The following is a 12,901-nucleotide window of genomic DNA, read 5'->3' as shown; positions in this document are numbered from 1 at the left end:
GTGATGACTATATCAGGTTTAATAAACCAATACTGTAGTTTTTCTGCCATTAGATTTACTGAGTTCATTTCATTAACATCTGTACAAAATTTTAAGATCATTTTAGTCGTGGCTGAAGTTATAATGTCAATATGAAAATAAAAATAGTGTCTATAATGATACACGTATCCAGAGATGCTGAAATCAAGTAGTGCGCAATTTCTGTATTCATTGTATTTAAACTATTTCTCTTAAGCTAAAAATCTGAGTCAGACAGGGACTCGCATTGCTACCTTGGTTGGCAAGGAGAAAAAGCAGCTGATTTTGCATTTTCTGCACCAGCTTTGTTCCCACCAGGATGTGCACAGCAGATCTAACTGGGCAGGACGAGTGTGAGCGTCAGGCTAACAGCCCATAAATGTCCAACGTGCTTCAAAAGTGCCGTGGCACATCTCTCCCGTTCTGCTTGCAATGTTATCATAGCGAAGAGAAGTCTGAAAGCAAAACTAACCCTGACAGCCCAGACACCAGAAAATGTGAGAAAATGTGATAGAATTGCTGCCTGGATTGGCATGTAAGGACAAGGGGCAGTGGGCACAAGCTAGAACATAGGAAGTTCCGTTCAAATACACGGAAAGACTTCTTTACAGTGAGGGTGACAGAGCACTGGAACAGGCTGCCCAGGGAGGTTGTGGAGTCCCCTTCTCTGGAGATTTTCAAGACTCGCCTGGATGCAGCCCTGAGGAATGTGCTCTGGGCAATCCTGCTCTAGCAGGGGAGTTGGACTAGATGATCTCTAGAGGTCCCTTCCAACTCTGAAGATTCTGTGATTCCGTGATTCCGTAACTTCAGATGTCTGTATGCGTAATACATATGCAGATTCCATATGTATACACATACACATACAAACACTATCTCTCATTCAGATAAGCTGTTATATTTTATGATAATTTCTAATATTTTCATATTACAAATGGAAACAAAAAACAAAACCCAAACCCCTGTAAAACAGAATAATTTTTACCCTTTAAAATTAATGTTCCTATTACGGAAAAACAAATCTGTCAACTGTCTTAAACAAGGTTTTGCTTGGCTACTGAAATACGATCAGGACCCTCACGTACATTTTAATACTTTCATGATCTTAACATGAACCCAATACCATTTGCTTTGTTTTTCTTGAAGTTCCAGTTTGTGTCATCTTATTTTGTAAGGATCTTAGCATTCATACTGAAAGTATGTTTTAGGCCTCAGAGATGCAAAGGAGATCTCAGAATGGAATCTTTGCATGGATTTTTCATCAGAAAATGCTACTACAACAAATTTGGACTTTTCAGAACACATCTTTTTTCAGAGTATTCTGGACAAAACCAAAGTGAGGTATCAAAATAGATTATGATTTGACACTGAGGATGTTAGCTTAGGATGCAGGAGACCTAATGCCATTAGATCACTATGTATTGCAGTGAAGAATTCTCATTTTTTGTGAAAAAAGCCCAAGACCTTGGGTTTTCCCCCATGCATACTAGAAAATCTTGAGAACTCAACCTTTTTTTTTTTTAATCAAAACATGATTTTCTTCCCAACACTGATTTTCGATTCATTTTGAAAATGTAAACACTGGCAAGCACAGAAGGGTGTGTCATACTTTGAGAAAGCAACACTTTAGGGATTGATGTATAATAAATGTCAGTATAAAAATTAAATATTTTTAAAAAATACCAAAACCAGCTCGTCAAAAGTTTGCCCAACCCGAGCATATCAAGGGGCATGACTTCCAGTTGCATATGAGACTACATCACTTTGAGCACTTTGGACTTCCAACCCCATGCAAGTAGGTGTCTGGGTTTAGCTGAGTGGGCTTTCTCATCCTGCACCTGCAGGTGAAAAGACTGGTACTCATAAAAATCACCAGCCCGGTGAATCCCATAAATACGCTGGACAGAGTATAGAATACTGGTATTCTGTTTGTGGCTTTGGTATGGACACAGTTTGGGGCAGGGGTTAACCTTTACATAACAAAAATTAACTGTTCCTGCCTTCTTTCCTACTCAAGCAGGACTGAGCCAAACATCCTAAAACAAAGACAGCTGTTTTTTAATCTCACTGAAGACTAGCAATTTTAAATTAGGTGTCTAACTTAAGGTATTTATCCTTTAGAAGACTTTTCATCCTCCAGAAAAAGATTAATTTCCCTTTTGGGGAAGCTCCTAATCACTCTCCATTTTCGGTAGGGAAATGTCTTAAAATAGGCAATGACATTTTAGATGGCAACAACTGTGTGAGATGAATGCCATTATTTAAACTACTTTTTTTCTGAATTTTTTAAATTGGATGTGATCCTAGAGAAATCATTAAGAGATGGCTTACAGGTGATTTTGATTCCTTTGCTGATTAAATACAAAATTAACATACTTGTAAGTATATTCTTGAAAGTATATTTTTGTCATTTCTTCATCCTCTTAATACTTGCATATTTTCACGATTCCTTCAATTCCTAAAGTAACATTTTATCATTATTATTTTTCATTCTCCTTAATAAAACATTGTTTATGTTTTATCTTTCCTTTTTTTTCATATCTTTTACTCTGTTTTCCCCAAACACTTAATTTCCATTTTAATCACCTACTTTGGTTTTCATTAATGTTTTAAGGCTAAATTTTCCACTTAAATACCCCCTTTATGCCTCACCACTGATTTGCTTGCATGTAACAGATCTCGGCGTGGCCCTCTGCATTTTTGGGTTATATCTTGGCCATTAATCTTTCTTTATTGCGGTATGTTTAACAAACTGTTAAAAATAATGGTAGCTGGCAATGAAAAAGTGTGGTGCCCTTTAAGAGGCATTGTTTGAACTGATATTTAAAGATTTCTAATTCTCTGGGGTCAGGAAAGTAACGTTTTCATGTTTTTACAAGTCGTTTTGCAGCAAGTCTTATATTGTCCAGAAATGATGTTTAAAGTTTCAATAGCTTCTGGTTCTCTGTGCCCCATCACCTTGCAATTGCCCCCAAATTGTTTCTGAATCACGTTTCCTCTGGCAAGGAGTGGTAACCCTCATTTTATATTACAGCGTACAATGTACAGTGCTCTCACCCCACTCATAACTATGTTAATGTCAGAATGAAAAATGATAAAGCATAAATTAAATAGCAACCATATGTTTTCTGTAATATATCTTTTTTGTTTTCTGACCAGGTAAACAATTTCCTTCTATCTCTTGTTCAGATCTGCATTTTATCCTCCAGATTTGCCTCACGAACACCAGAGAGCAGGCAGCTAGCCTATGTCCAGACGGCTGAACTTGAACTTCAGTTAATACAAAGTGATAGTGCTCATTGCTGCTAAACAAGCTTTTCGTTTTAACCAGTGAGCTTGTTAAATAACATATCTTCCATCAGCCTACAGTCATTTTAGAGCTTTACAAACAAACTTAAGCTTCCAGTCCATGTTATGACAAAGAACAGTGAATCTTTCCATGGGATTACTCTAGTAAACCCTTAGTAAATTATCCGAACAAATAAATGTTACAAAATTCTCCTGGTTGGGCTCCCCACCCTCCTCCTCCCCAGCCTCCACCGGCAAGCGGAAGGCGCTCTGTGTATATCACATTCTCTAAAAAGGAGGCCATCCAAAAGCTGCAGAAATCATTACAACAAAATACAAGCCACTAGTTTCCTCCGGTGAAGAAGGGAGGCTATCTGTGGGCCAAGGTCCTCTCCAGGTGTGGATCTTTGGTACACAAGAGCACAGCCCAGCCGGTGGGTCAATCTTTAAAAATTATCCTGGACAGATTTTTCATCTTTTCCCCTGACAGATGGTTTCACTGTGCAGGGCTCTGAGAGCTGTCAGGATGCTGTGCGTGTTTTGGGTTGTGCATATTCTCACTTCTGTGCTGGAGGGATGCAGGGGATGGGTCTTCCATTGCCTCCCTGGCAGATTCTCTGCCCTGGTCTCCCCTGGCTTCCAAAACCCACCCTCCCACCCCTCACTGTGTGATCCTTCCTGCCTACTTCATGGTGACGTTCAGTCAAGTTCCCAAGCAAAACCAAAAACCTTAGAAAATCTTGTGCGTAGCACGACGTAATTTTTACTTCCTCTGTTCTGTGTATCATTTTCAGCATTAATTATTAATTACTTTAGATTGGATATTAAAAAAAAAATTCTTCACTGAAAGGGTTGTCAAGCATTGGAACAGGCTGCCATGGGAATTGGTGGAGTGGCCATCCCTGGAGGTATTAAAAAGATGTGTAGATGTAGTGCTGAGGGACATGGTGTAGTGGTAACTTGGCAGGGCTCGGTTAATGGTTGGACTTGATGATCTTAAAGGTCTCTTCCAACCATAACAATTCTATGATTCTATGATTCTATGATTCTATTTTGCTCATCTATTTATTTTGCTAGCTGGTCAGGCAGCTTCTCCTGCCGGCTCCCCTGTGTGACATGCTTTTTTGCTAGAGTGCGGTGGTGGATACAAATACACAGCCAGGCCTATTACCACAAATGATGTCACCGCACCACTGAAATCCGTGCAGCAGTAATTTGCTGAGAAGCAGGACATACTTCCCCAGAAGCAGCAGACTGCACTTATATTGGCGCTGGTGCACGGGCTTGCCCAGTTAGGTGAAAAATGAGTGTGGGATTCATAGGGGGCAAATAAAAGTTAAACGTTTTGTCTGTCTGCCCTGAAGAATAAAAAACAAGGGCATCTGAGAACGTTTTAAACCAGGAAAAAAATAGCTTCTGGAGGTGTTTAATTTTCACCTTTGATTATAGATGGAGTCCAGAGAACCAGCTTGGGCTTTATGCTGGGCTTTCAGATACCTAAAGGAATCCATCCTGTGTGCTGAGTGCCAGTCTGTGAGATCTAGTAGATATTAATCTTACGAGGTTTTTTTTCCATATAATTTTCCAGTCATTACAACTACGTAGTACTGAGGAGATACTAAACTTTAAGTTTTAAGTTTACTGTACATTTTTCAGAACTGTAATGTTTTTACATGGATCAGATATTTTTAATCTGAATTCAGGTTTCTGAATATACTGAACAATAATCTGCTTGTCTTTCCTGGTAGTTATACGCCAGTGGTTAAGACTGCAAGAAAAAACTGAAAAATCTGACTGACTAATCATGAGTATAGTCAACATTCTTTGGGTTTGGCTGTGGATGCCAGGTAAGAGGTCTTAATTCTTTAACAGTTATGTGAGAAAAATAGGTTAGATAGTGCAAGAATAATGAAGAGTTGTAAAACAATCCTATATTAAATGTCATGTACTCAGCAGGTTAGACTGATTAGATCTAGTGGCAATATTTGTATGACTTGCATAGGAAAACAAAACCTTTCATACATTCTTTTCTCATCTTTCTTTTTTTTCTATTTTTCTTTTTTTTTTTTTTTTTCCCTGGGAGAGAAAAAAAGGCAATGACTCAAGTCTGGAAATGTATTTTAAAAACCTGTGCATACAATAGTAAAGACTGGTCTGATATATGCACTTCAAAACCTAATCTAGATTTGAAAGGGCATTTGGACCTCAAGTTATAATTCTACCTATAAAGAAGTGATTTTCAGGGAGAAAGTTATTCAATTTGGCTGGAAATATCAAAGTGACATGGAAAAATAATAGGTACCAAGTTCCCTCTGGTTTTACTGAGTAACTCTGTGAAGTTCTTGGAAAGTTCCATCCTTTCTAACCTGGAACTGGAATTTGGCAAAGCAAAATTTGGCACCTTGGAACATCTTTTAATTCTTAAAACAGATTGAGATAGATAATTTTTTGATGCAGCCCTGCCTGTTTGCAAATAAAGTGTCACACCCTACTGTGCTGACCTCAGGAATACTCACTAAGAAGATGGGATTTGATTTAATTTCATTTTTTCTTCCCCTTTCTGGGAATCCTTCAGCCAGCTCTCTGACCAGAAAGAGACCTTCCTTTCATACCCACGATCCTATTGTCCCTGAGACTCCCTTGCCTTATGGTTCCCTTCTGAATTTTTTGGGGTTTTTTTCCTCCCTGAATTTTTCTTGCAAAAAAAAATCTATGTCAATGTAACTGAATCTCAACTCTGAGTTTAGAAAATCAGGCCCCTTTGGGTGATACAGCAAATTCCTACTCCAAACTTGCACAATGGCTTCCTCTGTGTGGAGGCACCTATTGCCTCAGTGATCCCTTCCAGAAAGGGGCTCTGATTGCTTTACAAACTCAGTGTGTATGAAAAGCAGCTGTTACGCACCCCAGTGAGGTTTAAACCAAATTATCATGGTGAGAAGGCATGCCCCCAGCCCCTTGCATCCTGCTTCGTCTTACCATAAGTCATCCCTTGCTCTGGTCATGACAGCGTCTGCGTGAAATTCAGTCGGAAATAAGTTTACTCCATGTGGCACATCTACTCGTCGTACAGACAAGCACCTGGAGATCTGCCTGAGTCATCCGTGCGTGGCCGATACACCAACAAGGCGCAGTACTGAAATAGAGAGAGAACCTGAGTCCTCAGAAAGGCGTAGGTGCATCAGATCGTCACTGTGCCTCAATTAATAATCAGGCTTAATTTTCCAGACACAGCACCAACTGCTGTAGAAAAGTTTGTCCTCATGTTGTGGTCTCTGACAGATAAAGGATCTTCTAAGCCCACTCCATGGCATGCTCTAAGACAGTGTAGGATACCCCATATGCTACAAGACAAGTGGCATCTGCCCTCATCTTCCTGCAGACTGACTCTTTAAAAATCAAATACTGGAATAATACAAAACTTGTCCTTTTGCTTCTTGTGTGAACTCTTGTTTCTGCCACTTGAGCTTATTTTTGTAATAATATCTACAGAGACTCACTCGCTATTCACAAATTGTCAGAAAATACAGTTTCTGGACATTCAGGCAAGGGCTAAGCAGAAGCACAGGGGAAACCCTCACCTCTTTTTCCAGTCTTTGGATGCCCTCTGTGTCTTTGTCTTGCTGGAAGGTGAAGCTGGTGAAGGTGAGGACTAGTTAGAGCTGCCAGGATGAGATTATTCCATGCCTTAAGTTAAACACGTAAGCGTTTGAAGGATCGAGGCCATCATTCCTAAAGCTTTAATAAAATTTACAGTAGAAATAAGTTTCCCTTAACCCCATTTATTTAAACAATCCATATTGTTTTATATAGAGGAAACCATCCAATGCAAATACAGCTAAATATTTTAATGGTTTACACATTCATTTTAGAAAGTTTTCTTTTAATTTGTTAACTTTTGTTCCTTTGAACTGGCTCAACCTACTCATTTAATCCCTTGAGCTTTCAAGGGACAGCTTGCAGAAAGTTATATACACAAATATAACAAACATTTCAAATAAAGCACAATGCATAAAGCAGAGAAAGGGAAAAATTTGACAACAGCTGCTAGATTTAACACTAATAGTTTTGAAAGATTTTGGCTTAAAGGTTAAGAGTATCTTATGACAATAAGCAGACTTTGTATATAATGTCAACAGCCCTGTTGCAACATGTCCAGTTTTAATTTATTCTTGTTCGCTTGCATAAGACAAATAATATAATTATGTATGTCTGGTTCATGACATTCAAGTTGGAAAAAAATCAAATAAATCATGTTTTTTTAAGAATAGCAACTTCTAAAGCCTTTGGCCTACATCCCTTATTAACATTAGAGACATTTTTGTCTGAAAGTGATAACCTGAAAGTTTTCAAGTATTTATTTATTTTGATCAGATTTCATCTTTTTGAGACTTTTTGCTTCCGAATAAGCTAGTGGTAACAAGTATCCTCCTTAGTCTTTCGTTTCTTTTTCTTTTTATGTCCAAAGAACATTGCAAATGATATCAATTACCTGATTAGAAAAAAAATTAAAACTTTAAGGGCTACACTTATCAAACTGTGAGGCTCCGTTTGGACCAGTTAGGCATGCTGACAATTTGGAAATATTTTTATTCCCTGCTTATATTAGTCTTATAATGGAAAAATAACAGAAGGGATATTAAAACTATATATTAATCACACATTATAGCATATACTGTGTTTCAGTGTGTTTCCTAAGATCACTCATCAATCAGTAAAACTGTTTATTCGCATATACGTATTAAAAATGAAGAAAAAATACTCTTTTTAGAATCATATCCTTAGCTGATACAGAACAGCCTCACATTAATCCCCTCTGTGGGCCTCTTTACATGGGAGGTGAAATTCATTTCACATGATTTTAGATGTCTGGTGTAACACAGACAATTAGTATAAACTAATTATGTAGGCTTCTATTACACTTACATTATGGGAATTAGGCATTTCTACAGGATGATACACACACATCTGTTTGCTACTTGTGTTCAGATGGGATCCTAAAAACTGGAAGACCCTGTATCTTTCCTTGACTCTGAAGGGAATCTAGGATATTGGTTATTTCAGATGTATAACTTCTAGATAGCTTTAGGTAGGTAACGTGAAATCCACTCCGTGTGGAAATCTGGACTTTTTAATATAAATTACTGTATTTACTTTGAATAAAAATAGCGATAATTTTTAATGGTTTCAAATAATGCTTTTTGGTCCCTTAAGGAGGATGTAATAGGGTGAATTAATGTTTAGGGGTTTTAATATGAATATTTTTACACAGAGGGACTACTCTGGCTTCAGTGAAAAATTTCCTGAGTTAGAGGAGATTAAACGAAATCAAGATCTTACTAAGGGAAAGATGAGATAGTACTAAGATGGATGGCAAAAGTAAGGTCTAATATAGAATACATAGGCTTAGCATGAAATGTGCATGGAGAGTTTGGAAAGTACACTAGTGACATGTATCTGTGTAATGGTTCCAAAGCATTTTCTTTTGGATGATATTAAGACTTTATAAAACAAACATATGCTCACGCTAATACTGTTTTGAAGTAACTGTATTAATGCAAAAATGTCCAAACAAATGTGCCAGATTTCCTCAGGGTTTAACTCCCACAGCAGCAAAAGAAGTAGTCCAGAGTGTTTGAAACACTTTCCATAGGAGCGTTTTTACCACGCCAAGAATCGAAGCAGGAGCGCGGGGCAGCTGTGGCAATGCAGAAGCCTATGCAGTACCTACATTGCAAGAACACTGTGCTGCATCCTGAAGGGAGAAGACTCCAGGTGTCCTTCTTTGATATGAGATGCAAGAGAACCAGGGCGGTTTTGTGGTATGGAAGGGAATCATCAGTGTTACAGGGACAGAGAAAACCTTCTCATCTGTGAGAAGGGAGCAAGAGAGAGGCTAAGTAGCAGAAAAACCTTCTCCTTTGAAGGCACGTCAGTGTTGAATCGCCGTGTTGAATTCAAAGACATTGCCCTCGGTACCAGCGGCAAGGCTACAGGTGACAGTGCAGAACTCCAACCCCCAGGGACTTTCACCCCACCAGGTAAAACCAACCCCACCGTACTTCTCAGAAACAGGGAAACCTACAACCAGCCACAGGGTGGTGACGTCACGGTGGCTGGCTTTGTTCCTTCCCATTTTAAAGCGGTTACGCAAATGTCATTTTTGTGGAGAAACATGTTTTTAATAAATAGACTTACTTCTTGGTTTGCTACCAGGTTGATCATCAAAACTTTCCCACCAGGTCCAAATCTGTCCACCAGGAAAAAAGCTGGTAAATCTGTGCGGGCCAACGCCGGCAGGCAGAATACCAACCCTTGGGGGATAATCTTTTAATGCCTCGAAGGTTTTCAGCCAGAGTTTTGCAGGCAGAGGTCTGAATCAAGCGTTTATTAACCAGATGATCTTGTTACTCCTATAAAGAACCTTGGATAAAATTGTACATTTAAAGCTCTTTATCTGCTACATATGCCAGACTTGGATTTACTAGAGGGGAGAGAGCAGAAGTAGAAGAGGAAATGCTGAGGGAACTCTAGCCGCTCCCATTACTACTCGTTAGTTCAGCACATAAAATTGCAGTCCCTGCCGCAACCCCCACTTTGCTGCCTCTCCTTTCATATTGGGCCTTTGTTCACTGCCCAAATAACTCCAATACTATCCAAAAAAAGCATGCAGATATATATCAGGTGGAGTTCCTGGCTTGCATATGTGAGTATTTATGCACACACATGCACATATACACACATATACATGAATACATATTTCTATAAATATACACACACACAACATTTTTTTCCTCATAATTTATTTGTATTTCTTAGCTATTTTTTTTTCTTCATCTTTTTCTTGGGTAAAATGCTAAATTACTGTTTTTCCTTTCTCTACTTTCTTTATAGGGGTCAGACTGCATTGTTGAATCACTTTAAATCCTGAGTCAGGAGCATGTCACAGAGTTATAAAACAGTACCGTTGATGGAGCAGCCTAGCGCTGATAGGAGAGCTATTGATTGCAGATCTACTTTTAGATTGGATTTGTGCTCTGCAGTCCTTTTACCTCTCATAAAATATAAGTGGGGTTTACAAAAAATAGCAGTCCACTTAGGAAGTCTCTTAACAGGTTTTTTGAGCTTAAATGTACATTCCTTTAAGTACCTGTTAATTACTTTACTGTGATGATGCGCACCTGTACAATGTCAGACTGCCCACAGAGCCCATTGTTAACCTGCCCGTCAGCCATTTACTGCCCATGATTCACAGTCGAGGGGTCTAGGATTATTGTCTACTGGGAATTACGTTTTAGTAGTACAACAGTGTGCTGGAGATGTCTTAATGGCCGCTCGAGTGAGATTGTTATAATGCCGGCATTGTTGTTTTAGCCAGCACACAGCCCAATTGCTTTTTAAGTTATGGCATCAGCAAGCTCCAGGTCATCTGCACTTAAATCACGTGCACATATCTGAAACGTTGATGTGGTAACTGGTAGCAATGTATATACAATACTTTTAACCTCCAATTTGGTGGGTGCCTGGGATCAGATTATATGAAGTGTGCATGTATGCTTCAAGCTTTAGGGCTACAGCAAGCTTTGCTGATTTTAAATGTCATCGTAAATTTTGCCTTGAACAGCTCACGTCAGCTCGTGTGCAGCCCTCCCCCTGATAAGCCAGAGGATGAGGAATATAAGCGGGTTGCAGTAAAACTCCTGTACACCTCCTGCATGCCCTAGCTCATGCGTTTGCTAGAAACATGTTCGGATGAGTGGAGACGTAAGGTACAGACACCCCTCCTTATACCTCTCCTTTTTTTAGACAACTACCCCTGCACTGTTGCACACATGCACATGCACACAGAGAGATAGATACACGTATGGTCATATACATGCGCTGCACCACAGGAAAATAGCATAGGGACACCGTAGAAACTCCATTTTCTAACGTGTTCTGCTGGTTCCTTCCCCTACCACCACCCTGTCAGAGACTGAGCACATCAGCTGAGTTCTCCTGGGCGCAGCTGGAGCAAAGCATACTTGTCTTCAGATTCACTGCCAAGGTGTCTATGGCACTTAGATGAGGCCTTTAGCAGCACCATTTCTTTTCAAAGTCACAACCACAAGGCTAAACCATCCTGATTTCTCTTTCTTTTTTTTTTTTCTCTTTTGTTTTCAGTGATGGTGTGCAGGCCTTGACATACCCAAGTAGATGTAGAAAGAAACTAAGGAATTTCTAATGGGTTTGGAGTCTATAAAGTTTCCTGGCAGCACTTGTAACTCGAGCTGATTGGAAATATTGGATATTTCCCACAGAAAAAGCGAAACAAGCTTCCCCAACAGCAATAAGAACACATACACCATTCCTCCTACCTCAAATTTTCCACTGAAAAACTGAAGAATGCAAAAACTTTGCCTAGTAATTCCAGTTTCCTTGTCAACAAAAAACCCATTTTTTCTACAGATCCTTTTCTATTTAAAAAATGTATCAGTAACTCCCTCCCTCCTGTTTTCAGTTAAAAGCAAATTTGAACGAAAATGTTTTAACTCATCCCATTTAACGTCAAGAGTTTGACTGGAGAAAAAATTTGAATACTTCAAGGCATTTGATCTTAGCTAGTATTATATAAATAGGACTCTTCCTCATTAAATGAATTTATGTTCCAATAGTGTGGCTGCAAACATTGCCTCCTTCAGCTAGCAAACCATCACTGAGATGGCGTACTTCTCAACCAACCTTCCCTTTTATCAAAAACACAGAGCTGGAATTTTTAACAGATGGTATTTTCACTGCTTTGAAATTTTTACGGAGAATGAGCTAAACACATTGACTTGGGCAGGGGGAGAGGCGGTGCGGGGAAACAAGGAGGGAAGGCAGGAAGGAGAAGAGATTTTCATAAGTGCTCAATGTGGACTTTTTTCCCCGCATTAAAAATAAGAATTTTACCCTAGTTTTCAATGGGATCAGGATAAGAGCAACGCTGAGCACTTTGGAAAAAAAAATCACACTCCCCAATGTTATTAATATGAGTCATAATTAGAGATGGAACATTTGATCCAAACCCCAATTAACTTCAGGGGAAATTTGGATCCAAACTTTATGGCTTGAATTTATTTGCGTGCTGGGCCAAGACAGAACTCCTGACCCAGTGCCGTCCAATCCCTCCCCCACTAACAAATCCTTTGGGGAATTAGAGATGCATGTCTGGTTCAAGATCTGACATTTGTGGTTTGGAGCTTGTTTGACAGTATATCTTACACATAAAGAGCACTTTCCACCTCAAAATGCCATTTGTGCTTTAAAAAATGCATCTGTACAGAAGACTGATTCTTAGGAAGAACCCCGTCAAGCCAAGTGATATGCTTTCTTCAGCATGTTTGTGAATAAGATGAAAATGCTCACAGATTACCAATGTTCTCAAAATGTTTTTGTCTTTTGAGTCAGAAAATTGTCCCTGGAGCGCTAGGTGCATTTTCCAATTCAGGCCGGTGATCCTGAGGGTTTGACTCTCTCTTTCTCGCTCATGTGAAATCGCACTGATTTCAGGTTGATTATTCATTGAGCAAGTCACTACCCATCCTGAAGATGTGTGGGTAAACTAGGCTTCAGT

The sequence above is a fragment of the Rissa tridactyla genome, chromosome 3 (genome assembly GCF_028500815.1).
Source record: "Rissa tridactyla isolate bRisTri1 chromosome 3, bRisTri1.patW.cur.20221130, whole genome shotgun sequence".
Classification (NCBI taxonomy): domain Eukaryota; kingdom Metazoa; phylum Chordata; class Aves; order Charadriiformes; family Laridae; genus Rissa; species Rissa tridactyla.
This window is presented reverse-complemented; position numbering follows the sequence as displayed.